General features: G+C 43.4%; 1 protein-coding gene across 5 annotated transcripts in view; it reads right to left on the bottom strand.

Annotated features, from left to right (window-relative positions):
- Positions 1-12,564, bottom strand: part of LOC126480743 (uncharacterized) — a 1,220,032-nt gene that overhangs the window by 226,462 nt on the left and 981,006 nt on the right. The gene's annotated exons all lie outside the window — the stretch shown is intronic.

Genomic DNA, 12,564 nt, shown 5'->3' with positions numbered 1-12,564 from the left:
GTTGAGATGTTCGCTAAGCAAACAGAAAGTAATAATGAAAGGAATAATCAATACACATAATATCTGTGAGGGTACAACGTGCGTGCTGCTAAAATTCAGGAACGAGTCCCGCTACGATCAAGGGAGTTATATGGTGTGGTAGCCCACTAACCACATCCATGAAGAAGGTTCCAGTTTTCATCTGAAGGGCGTGCTTTTCAAGCTATAAGGTCTGGTAATTTTCGCCCTTTAAAAATTTCTAGAACATTTCAGAGTATTCGAGAACATTTCACAATATTCCGGACTGTTCTACGATATCCGGGGTGTTCTGGAATGTTCGGGAATAGTATGAAACATTCGTGAAGATTCCAGAACGTTCGGGTAGATCCCGGAGCAGCCCAGATCATCGTGGAACATTCCAGAACACTCTCGAATGTTGTGGAATATTCTGGAACATTGTGAATCATTCGAGTATGTTCTGGAATTCGTCACTAGTGGGGCTACCCCACTGGTATGGATATATAAAGAAAGGCCCATTGTGGGTTCGAACGTCAGTTTAAAAGACTGTAATTTCCAATTAAATTAGTCTACAGTTTTACAGCTAACAAAGCGCAAGCACCAACTTAAAAATATTACAGCATCAACCTCAAATACTCCTGCTTCTCTCATGGTCAGCTATACGTAGCTTGCCTCGAGTAGGAAACTACAAAAATTTGTACATGTACACCCCGGATAACAAAATGAAAAATGTTGTTATAAACAAGAATAGTAAATAGTTAGAACTTGTTTTCAATAAAAAATTACCTCTTGTACTTTAACAAGTATTGTCAGTAGTTACAATGTTTTCAATAATTTCTTTTACCTCCTAAAGTTTATCCTTTTATTCCTACTACCACACAATCTTATATCAACATCCTGAGCGAAGCCGGGTACCACAAAAAAAATGGCTCTGAGCACTATGGGACTTAACATCTATGGTCATCAGTCCCCTAGAACTACTTAAACCTAACCAAGGACAGCACACAACACCCATTCATCACGAGGCAGAGAAAATCCCTGACCCCGCCGGGAATCGAACCCGGGAACCCGGGCGTGGGAAGCGAGAACGCTACCGCACGACCATGAGCTGCGGACCCCGGGTACCACAGGTAGCGTAAAATATGGATCACGTGCGGTATATGCACGCTTGTCGTTCCCAGTCGTGGAACGCGAGATTGCAACAGTTACATGCATCACTCACTATTCGTCTCTCAGAAAGTATGTACCCCTAACTGGTACTTTCCTGGTGTGCTGCTGTTAGTAAATTAAAACACAAGTTTGAATAGGAGAAGCGAAATTTTGAAAACTACGGTTATTAATGAAAATCGCATCGTGTTTGGTGATACAGGAAGTTGAGAGCGTCAAGTCTGAATAAGTGATACCGTTTCTCGCAAGGCATTTAATTTAACAAATTAAGCCGTCTTACCAGTAGCTAGAGACTAACGTTAATGCAGTACTTTCGCCTTCGGGAACTTGAGGAAGAATGCAATAACTCATAGCGCTTGTTTCGAGACGAACATTAACATCTTCCGAGACCAAGACAATACACAGAATCGGTTTGCTGGTTCCGTCTGATATTAATCCACAGCTGACGAGTGCTACTGTGCGAAACATCTGCATTCCACTAGTTCTCTCTACTTTCTGTCGAGCATGTATCACGCTACGAATTTTGATTCAGTTCAGTACTAGTGATGTGGGAGCGCAGTTACTATTTCTACAGTGAAATAAACCATTCAGAAATTTAACTTTTAAATTATTTCCTCCGTAAGTAACACATAAGAACAAAACTTATAAGAACATGTGCGTTAACGCAAGAGTGTGATACAAGTAGATTAGCAGGCATCATATGATAAAAGCGAAAAAGACAATACGCACTGTTATCTGGCACTTGATAACTTTGCTGAAAGAGTCATTCTCAGTTACTATTCGAGAAGCTAGTATTAAAAGCTTCCCACAATAATTGCGTTAGAAATATTAATAGACTTAGACGATACGTACCAATCTGAAATGACTCGAATGCTACGAAATGGAAGATGTGTCAACAAATGGCTCAATGAAGTTCGAATGGAAGCAATTCAGTAATGAAGAAGTAAACTTATGCATTCCAGGTATAAATAAAGGCCCTTTCCAAAGTCATAAAAGAATTTGTACGCTTTAGAAAAAGAGAAGGCCAGGGCACCTTTACTTGAGCATAAGGCAAGAATATAAACTGCGATTTCATTACTTACGTTCTACACATAACGGACTAAAAGCACCGTACGGTACAAAAAAAGACAATACAAGCTCCGCCGACTGCCTCCTGGCTTCTCATGCGACGGAACGTGGGAAGTAACATAGACAGCAAACGCTTTTACTCCAAGAATTTCTACAGCAGTTGTTCCATCCAAGGTCTGCAGGGAGTTCCCCTATGCTGTCGTATCGACTACGCTAGTAAATGTATCACGAGCGCCGTATGAAGCTCCTAAGAGATTTTCTTCGCGGACGAGTGGCAGTTCCCCCCAAGAAACACACTTGACACCTTACCGCTTTTTATTTTTCACTTTATTCACTCCACCTTGAGACTGCAACACGTGACCACTGAGGAGGGGGGGGGGGGGGGGATAAGAGATGTACCCGATCCTATGGCTGTGTCTGGCGTTCCAAATATTCACCTTGCAGTTTCTAGTTTCTCAAAGTAATCCCCTCCATTCAGTAGCTACAGTTCCATTCACATGAACACCGTCAGTGCCACATTCCTGGGCTGGAGATTCGAATATGTTGATCTCGGACTGAGGAAGCCGTATTTCCGTGACAATGCATTTCAAACAACTGATATCAATCACATCATTCTGCTACACAAAAAGTACCGGTGTGAATACGACAAATTGTAAAAGAAACTTAGAAAATAAGCACTAACATGCCCCCACTTCCCTGTTTTACAAGGGGTAGTCATAAAGTTTTAACGGTCACCTCTGAGCAGTGTTTTTATCTGTAGCCCTGGCACACACTGAAATCCTCGCTCCACAGTACCGCAACACCCCGCTAGAGGACCCAAAACAAAATGGCCTCCGACCATTTGTACTTCATGAATGGGCTACTCCATCATATTTTGACAAGCCTAATGGCGTGCTGCGGAACTGTGCCGCGAGGATGTCAATGTGTTAGGACTGTAGATACAGTGGTGGGGCAAAAATACGGAACGACCAAATTCACAACACATTACCTTGCCTACTGCAGTACAGGAAACTCGGTGTGATTCAAAACAGCTTCCAGTCGTCTGGGAACAGATAAATACAGGCCGTGTACGGTTTTCAAGGGAATCTTATACTATTCCTCCTGCAAAATAGTGGCAAGTGCAGACAGCGACGAGGAAGGTGGACAGCGACCACGTACCCTTCTCTCCAAAGTACATCACAAAAGCTCAGTGATACTGAGATCCGGTTACTGTGATGGTCGCGGGAGATGCGACAACTCATCCTCCTGCTGATGAAACCAGTTCCGGACGATGCGGGATGTGTGAACAGGGGCTCTGTCGTCTTGGAACACAGCATCACCATTGGGGGAAAAGCATTGTTCAGTGGTATAATGAAGTAATAAGCAACCAGTTTTCATAGGTGCCCTGACGTCATCGTTGGCGTGGTTGTCCGCTTACCAGAATGCCACCTTCCGTGCAGGACACCACCGTACGGATATCTGATTGACGATTTGTATCATTATATCGTGAATTAGACGCAGGAAGGGGAAATAGTGGTTTGTTACTTAAATTTTGCACACCAGTGTACATATTCTTATGGCTTAGTACGCTTCTGTGAGTATGTTTTGGTGAGCGTAGCTTGGCTAAGCTATACAAGAGACGACCGACCAAATCTAGATCTCAATGACACGCTGAGCCCCGACAAAAATACCGTAAATCGAGAAGCCCACGTCAAATTTTGAATCACGACCTTTCGGGGAACGAGTGCGGCGCATTCTCACCGACAGTTGGGGTGGCAGTCACTGAAACAAAGGCGGTTTTCCTTGCGGCGAAATCTATTTACGAAATTTAAATCACCAACTTTCTCTTCCGAATGCAAAAATATTCTGTTGACACCCACCCACGTAGGGAGAAATGATCATCACAATAAAATAAGAGGAATCAGAGCTCGAACGGAAAAATTTAGGTGTTCCTTTTTCCCACGCGCCATTCAAGAGTGGAATGGCAGAGAAGTAAGAAAATGGTTCTATGAATCCTCTGGCAGGCAGAGTAACGATGTAGAAGTAGAGCTGCACCTGGATAATGTCGTTACGTCATCACTGAAATGTGTGCGACGTCAGTGTAGTTTTGTTGCAAGACGAAGCAGCAGTCCGGGCGCGCCGCGGGCAAACAGCTGAGCGCCGCTGCGTTGGCAGCTTCCGGCGTGAGCGCAGGCGAGGGATCGATCTGTGGCGGCGCGGCGCGGCGGCGACCTTGCGTCGCACCTGCTGACGGCGAGCGCGCCGTCTCTGGCGGACAGGCAGCACGACTACGGACTCAGCCGCCCCTCTTGTTTCGACTGGCCAGAGTTCAGAAACGCGAGTATCATATTCCGCTCTTGCTCCAGCACAAAGCGAAATCGGAGCCAATGGAGTTAATGGAATTACGAACAAACGCTTCTTGAGACACTGTACATACAAGATGTCCAGGCTAAGCATATACTAACATAAAATTTAATACCTTTTGAAGTAATCGAGATATTTCTCAACGGCATGTTTTACAAGTATGACAATTCAAAATGTTTTTAATCAATTGATACACTACGAAATACACGCCATTAGTGGCGGGATAGACATCTCATCCATTGTTCACTTTTCTAACAACGTTATGTAGCATTCCAGGAGTAACATTTGCGGTAGCTGTACGAATGCGATGGCGCACATCTGGTAATCACGAGCTGGTGTCTGGTTCACTTCATTCTTGACTTGCTTGTCGCACTGACCTGCGAGGGCTCGGGAGGCTGTATGGGTTAATTCAACAGTGGCCTCTGCAAATGCGTACTTAGGATGGTGGCCCGACATCGAAAGCAAACTCAAAAGTTTCCCGCAGCCGCTTGTCCCATGCCTTGATCGGTACGTTAAGTGGGGACATCGTCAGTTGGTCGCAGTCCATACTCACGCCGAAAACGATGTTGTACCAATGTAACAAAAAATGGTTCAAATGGCTCTGAGCACTATGCGACTTAACTGCTGAGGTCATCAGTCGCCTAGAACTTAGAACTAATTAAACCTAACTAACCTAAGGACATCACACACATCCATGCCCGAGGCAGGATTCGAACCTGCGACCGTAGCGGTCACGCGGTTCCAAACTGAAGCGCTAGAACCGCAAGGCCACACCGGCCGGCACCAATGTAACAGACTTCAGCTCCGCGAGAGAAGGCACATGGACAGCTGTCTGTGGTCGCCACAGGCTGGCGACGCGCATTTACGTCAACAAAGCATCGCGCTTGCGCACGCGGCACCAGCCACCGCAAGCAAACAAAGAAAACATTTTGAGTTACCAGAAGCAAACCGCCAGTATGTATTTCAATTACGTCTCAAATTATTACCTTTATATTATTATATGTGTAACCTGGACACCTTCTATAATAGAATAGCAGGACAAACATCGACATCAGTATCACAGAATACGTACTTGAAGAACAGCTCAGGAACGATTACCCTTACGAAAGAGACAATATCAGAAATCCTTTCACTCTTGTTGCTCAATAAGCACATCAATATGCAATAAACTATTAAACTAAAATTAAGATGGCGATACGTCGGGAAAAGGCAAGAATGCTTAACACTGCAGACAATACAGACTCTGAACACATGCTCCAAGAGCACGAACAAGCCTTTACAGAAACATAAGCCGGCCGGTGTGGCCGAGCGGTTCTAGGCGCTTCAGTCTGGAACCGCGCGACCGAGTCGGTCGCAGGTTCGAATCCTGCCTCGGGCATGGATGTATGTGATGTCCTTAGGTTAGTTAGGTTTAATTACTTCTAAGTTCTAGGGGACTGATGACATCAGATGTTAAGTCCCATAGTGCTCAGGGCCATTTGAACAGAAACACATAACATGAGAATAAATAAATAAATAAAAATGAAATCTTGGTGTTCAGAAAAGTGCCAATAGCACCTAGCGTACATCGGAAAGTGATCAATCCTGCTCGGAGAACACAAGGTCAGATAGCCGTCATCAAGATCGTGCTTGAAATACTTTAAAACGCTCTCTGTACAGTCGAACTGCTCAGGTCCACTAGTCCGTGCTTACTATAGCTAAAAGCTTAGCGGAGCTGAATGATGTAATGCATAATGGCAGGACGAGGCTTATGGCTCATAAACACCAGAATTAACGCCAGGAACTACGACAAATACTGCAAAAGCTGAACTGCTACACGTATTACGAAATGGGGGCGTGACATGCTGTGCAGGTGAAGAGCCAATTATACCCTAGCACTGCCAATTTTCCTAGCAATTCCCCCCTTTCTCCGTACTACGACGCAAAAACTTAACATGCGAACTCGGAGACACGCAGCTTCTACGATCCTTCTTTGTGCAATGAATGCGCAGTTTTATTTATTTTCCAAAGAAAACGAGTATAACCTGTTATTGAAATTTGTTTTTTCGTACAATCTAATATGGCACTGCTGCTCAATTGCGTGCTGCCAACCAAAGTAACTACAAGCTTGCATTCCACGCCGCGTAAGCGATGTATCGTATTAGAAGTTAGTCATCTGGGTATGAACATCAGCCAAAACTTACAACATCCTTTCTTTCCCACAGACCGCTCCTGCCAACGGCAGAGAGACAATAATAATGCCACTGAAGGAAACAACGTCCACAGGTTGAGGACCTACAGCAAACGTCAACCCCAGCTCCTTTCATTCCATCGAAGCAGACGAACACTATCATGTAACATAATAATGCTCGTGTCGACACATCCCGCCTCAACTTTCCTTAGGCAGTGAGGTATCCGGCTTGCCACCAATCCAAAACATTCCAGGCGCGCTTAAGTGTATTCTAGGTCCCCGTCTACAGCAAACGCGCGCTGAGGTTGCCGGAGGAACGATGGCGTCTGGTATATTTCGGTTTCGTATTTCTTCCCTTTATTATTGTTTCATTGCTTAAACTTGAGGAGGGGGGCTGCCAAAACATAGGGCATTTGTATACCGTTAATGCAAAGGAAAAAGGAAGGTTCAACGTTCCGTCAGCGATGAGGTCATTAGAGACGAAGTGAAGGCCCGGACTGGGGAAGCATGTAGGAAATCGAACTTGTCTTCTTCAAGGGAACGACCCCATCATTTGTCTTAAGCGATTTAGGGAAAACAGAGGGAAATCTAAATCAGGTTGGCCGCAATCGAATTTGGAACGTCATCCCGGCGAAGGTAAACTCAGTGTCTTAGCACATTGCCACTTCGCTCGATGTCATTACTGCAACTCAAGACGTAAAACACAAATTATTTCTTCTAATCAACACAGCAGGCGACCGGTCTACCAGACGGGAGGCCCTAGCCACACGGCATTTATTTTACTATAAACCAACATTTACTTGTTTTCAAAGTGACTGGTTTCTTCCGTTCTTTTATCACTGATTAGTCAGTCACATGTACCAGAGAATCATTTTTAACACACTATTCAGCTAAGTCCCGATTCATGTTATATGGTATGTAGAGGTTCTATTTGAGCACGAGGAATGGACTTGAACGTGCATGTAGGCATGAACGCTCCCAAGCATGATCTTTGTCATCCATTTTAACACATGGATAAGCAAGCACTGTCCTGAGACTACCCACCTTTCGAATTTATAATGCCGGCCGCGGTGGCCGAGCGGTTCTAGGCGCTTCAGTCTGGAGCCGCGCGACTGCTATGGTAACAGATTCGAATCCTACCTCGGGCATGGATGTGTGTGATGTCCTTGGGTTAGTTAGGTTTAAGTAGTTCTAAGTTCTAGGGGACTGATGACCTCCGATGTTAAGTCCCATAGTGCTCAGAGCCATTTGAACCATTTTGAATCTCCAATATGCTTGTTGGCCAGTGTCCCAAGACGATGACTTACAAGGAAAGTCTTTATTTAAAAAAAAAAAAATGTTTCAAATGGCTCTGAGCACTATGTGACTCAACTGCTGTGGTCATCAGTCCCCTAGAACTTAGAACTACTTAAACCTAACTAACCTAAGGACATCACACACACCCATGCCCGAGGCAGGATTCGAACCTGCGACCGCAGCAGCAGCGCGGCTCCGGACTGGAGCGCCTAGAACCGCACGGCCACCGCGACCGGCTTTATTTTTCACTAACCATGTAGTTCATATTCTGCAAGAGTGTTTTCCGGCTTTCCAGTACCAGAAAAACACTTTCAATGGAAAACATGATTTCAATTTCTTCCTTCAATGCACAAATCTCCTTTCCAGTTACAATGGCGAAACTGATCGCTCTGAGCTGTGGCACACTGTTTACTTGTATTACATATTGCGATTACAACTCCACCAGTTAGCAGTCTTTCTAACTATTTCGAAACTTCTGTATGAAATTCTTACAGTTATGACAATTAACACGCCATTTGTTGCACTCGTCTATCGACCTTGCTTTTCGTGACAATTTATTTTGAAATCGAAGACTCCTTCGCTTGACACGCTATACAACTTGTACAGAAACCAGACTGCAGTTGAAGCAGTAATTGAGAAGGCAGAACTAGAGAGGATGTAAAATGCAAACTGGTAATAGTAAGAGAACAATTTCTGAAAAGGAATAATTTATTAACATCTAAAATAAATTTAAGTGTTCGGAAGTCATGTGAACACTAAAACAGTTCAGTGAAGAAACAAATAGGATCTTTGGAAATGTGATCTACAGAATAATGCTGAAAAATAGCTGGGTAGCTCATATAACTAATGAAAAGGTACTCCACCGAACTGGAGGGAAATGGAATTTATGGCATAATCTGACCAAAAGAAGGGACTGATTGTTGGTTGATAGCATGAAGTGTAAAGAAATCGTCAGTTGGGCGATAGGAGGAAGTGTGGGAGTTAAAAACTGTAGAGGGAGACCAAGACTTGTCTAAAACAAGCACGCAGGTTGGTTGGTTGGTTGATTGATTGATTGATTTGGGGGAGGGAACCAAACAGCGAGGTTATCGGTCCCATCGGATTAGGGAATAATGTGGAAGGAAACCGGCTGTGCCCTTTCAAAGGAACCATCCCGGCATTTGCCTGAATCGATTTAGGAAAATCACGGAAAATCTAAATCGGGATGGCCGGATGCGGGTTTGAAACGTCGTCCTTCCGAAAGAGAGTCCAGTGTGCTACCCACTGCACTACCTTGCTCGGTAAAGCAGTTTCTAATGGATGTAGTTTGTTGTAGCTGTAGAGAGATGAAGAGGCTTGCACCAGATGGACTAGCTTGGAGAGATGCATCAAACGACGTTTTGCACTGAGGACGACAGCAAACAAATACTGAGGCGATTACAAGTAACTATAAAACATTTTAACCGTTTGAAATAAACAAAAATCTCGATGCAAACTGAAATAATTAAAAAATGTAACTACAAAGCCATTACATTTTGTGACAAAACAATAGGTTTCGAGTAAAGCTCAGTAGACCACACAGAACACCGTAAATACTGGCGTGTATCATACCACGGCATGCTTCATTGACTAGATGTTACAAGCTGTTAAAAAAGTTTATCGCTTCATCAAAAAAACCTATAGTTACTTCCGTATCTTGGTGAATTAAAAAGTCTCTTTGCATGCTATCATTTGCAAAAAAACTCGTTTTCATGTGTTGAACCGTTTATGAAATATGACGATTGCTACGACCACATTCTTCCCGATGAGTAGGGACTGAACTAGGCGCGTTGAGCATGACCCGTCACCCAACATAAGAACAATATATCGAGAACGGAAAGAACTATTGTTCTGCTCTCAGCTTTAAATACAATTTCGATATGCTGGCAACACTTCACCTACAGTAATGTATGACCTAAAAGGAACCAAACACGAAGTCTACGCTATGCGATTTTACCTCTGCAAACTCCTTTAAATTTCATGCAATAGTTTACTTACTTTCACGCAGCACAGTAACTATGACGACTAACGAAAAGTCCTTTAGACTGTCTGGTGACACCATGACTGTTTTCTACGTCACTCTGAATGCACGACAACAATGCTGATCTGTAATTACTATACACTCACATGCTACAAGCACGAGTTCGAAGCCGACTCGCCCATGCTTTGTTAGTAACCAATTGGCAGAAGTCTTAACTTACAAGGGGAGATCACGACGTTATGATGACGGATTTACTTCGAACTTTGTAAACTTTTAGTAGCCAATTAGGTCAACATAAGGTGTAATTAGTAAGACGTATTACTTAAGCGATTTCTAGAATATGGCAAGAGAAGTATTACGTGTCACTGACGTACTGGTGCGTTGCGACTCTTGGCATCAAACGGCGCAGGACGTGTGTTCAAAGTCCATAACTGGTGGATCGTTGGATTGAGTCCCGCCAACTTTTTTAATTAATTTTTTTCAATACTAGTCTTATTTATCATACGTATTACACTTGAAAGGTAAGATGATGAAAAGACACGCGTATTTGTATGAACTTTTATTAATTTTCAATTTTATTTAGCTGTTTGCTAATTTTTACAATCGCAACAAATATATTTATAATAATCGGCAAGTCAATTTATGCCTCTTGTGATTTCCGAAATCCATTATACCTGCAATCGGGTAACGTACCGAGAACTGCTTTGCACCTGGACGCTTCGAACTGCAAACACAGGTTCCAAAGACGAAGGACAGGCTTGGGAAGCAAAGTCAAACATCGATAAATAAAGGTGAAAGTAACTTTATTCAGTAATACAATGAGTTATATACCAGAATATGAGGTTAATGTACGAGTAATCATCCAATGTGCTTTCGACATTACAAGCTGCAGGATGATATTTCTCATATAGACACGGAAAGTATAAATTAAAATGTGTAACTATTAATACACTGAATGAATGAATGAATGAAATTTTCCATGTACAAGGAATCTTCAGAGTTTCTAAGGAAAAACAAATCTCGCTGATATTTTCAAAAATATCTCTTTGTTGTGACAATTTGGGTACAATTCATGCATATCGCAACATTTTCGTAAAGGTTGGGGCCGAAAATTGGCGACGTACGATTGAATGTATTTTAATATAATCTTCGCGAGAAGCAATTTCTCGTTCGTTGTCAATCAACTATGAACAAGTCTAAAGGCGCTTGATAAAGTTTGAAAACTGCCTATAGAAATAAAAGTCCCATAATATTTGTTGTAATAACAACAATTAGTAATCAATCAAATAACATTGGAAATTGAATGAAAGTTCATGCAAAAACACAAGTCTTTTCACCATAGCACTTTCAAATGTAATATGTACGAAATAATAAGACTGGTGTTGAAAAAACAAAGACTAGAAAAATGAGCGGGACTCGATCCTGCGGTCCACCGATTATGGAACTTGAATGCAACGCCGGCAGCTCGTGCGGGTAGCAACGCACCCGTACACCACAGAGGCGATATACTTCCCTTCCGACTTTCTCGAAACCGCCTCACTACTTGCACATTATGCTGTCCTATTGGAGTATCAAAGATGTACGAAGTCTTAAGTACATCCGTGATTCGAACGTAGCCTCCCATTTTTGGATTATGATCTGAAGTTAACAGGGAACTGTCGAAACTAGTTATCCGTTTCCCTGTACGCTAAGGTGACAAAAGTCATAGGATAGCTATATGTACATATACAGATGGCGGTAATATCGCGTGAATACGGTGCAAAAGGGCAATGCATTATCGGAGCGCCGGTCGGGGTGATCGTGCGGTTCTAGGCGCTACAGTCTGGAACCGCGCAACCGCTACGGTCGCAGGTTCGAATCCTGCCTCGGGCATGGCTGTGTGTGACGTCCTTAGATTAGTTAGGTTTAAGTAGTTCTGAGTTCTAGGGGACTGATGACCTCAGAAGTTAAGTCCCATAGTGCTCGGAGCCATTTGAACCATTATCGGAGCTATAATTTGTACACAGTTGATTCATGTGAAGGTTTCCATCGTGATTATGGCCGCACAATGGAAATTAGCGGACTTTGAATGCGGAAGGGTTGTTGGAGCTAGATTATGGGACGTTCCATTTAGGAAATCGATAGGGAATTCAATATTCCGAGATTCACAGTGTCAAGACAGTGCCGAGAATACCAAATTTCAGATGTTACCTCACACCACGGACAACGCATGGCCGGATGGCTTTCACTTAACGATCGAATGCACAGGAGTTGGCGTCAGGAGCTGTCAGTGTTAACAGACAAACAATACTGCTTGAAATAACCGTATAAATCAATGTGGGTCGTAGACGAACGATCCGTTAGGACGGGCTTTGGCAACAGATGACCGACGCGAGTGCCTTTGCTAACAGCACGACATCGCCTGCAGCCCCTCTCCTCAGTTCGAAACCACATCGGTTGGACCCTAAGCGACTGGGAAACAGTGGCCTGGTCAGATGAGTACCGATTTCAGTTGGTAGAGCTGATGGTAGGGGTTCAAGTGTGC

The sequence above is a fragment of the Schistocerca serialis genome, chromosome 5 (assembly GCF_023864345.2).
Source record: "Schistocerca serialis cubense isolate TAMUIC-IGC-003099 chromosome 5, iqSchSeri2.2, whole genome shotgun sequence".
Taxonomy (NCBI): domain Eukaryota; kingdom Metazoa; phylum Arthropoda; class Insecta; order Orthoptera; family Acrididae; genus Schistocerca; species Schistocerca serialis.
Note: the sequence above shows the minus strand (reverse complement) of the source record. Positions and strands in the feature narration are given on the sequence as shown.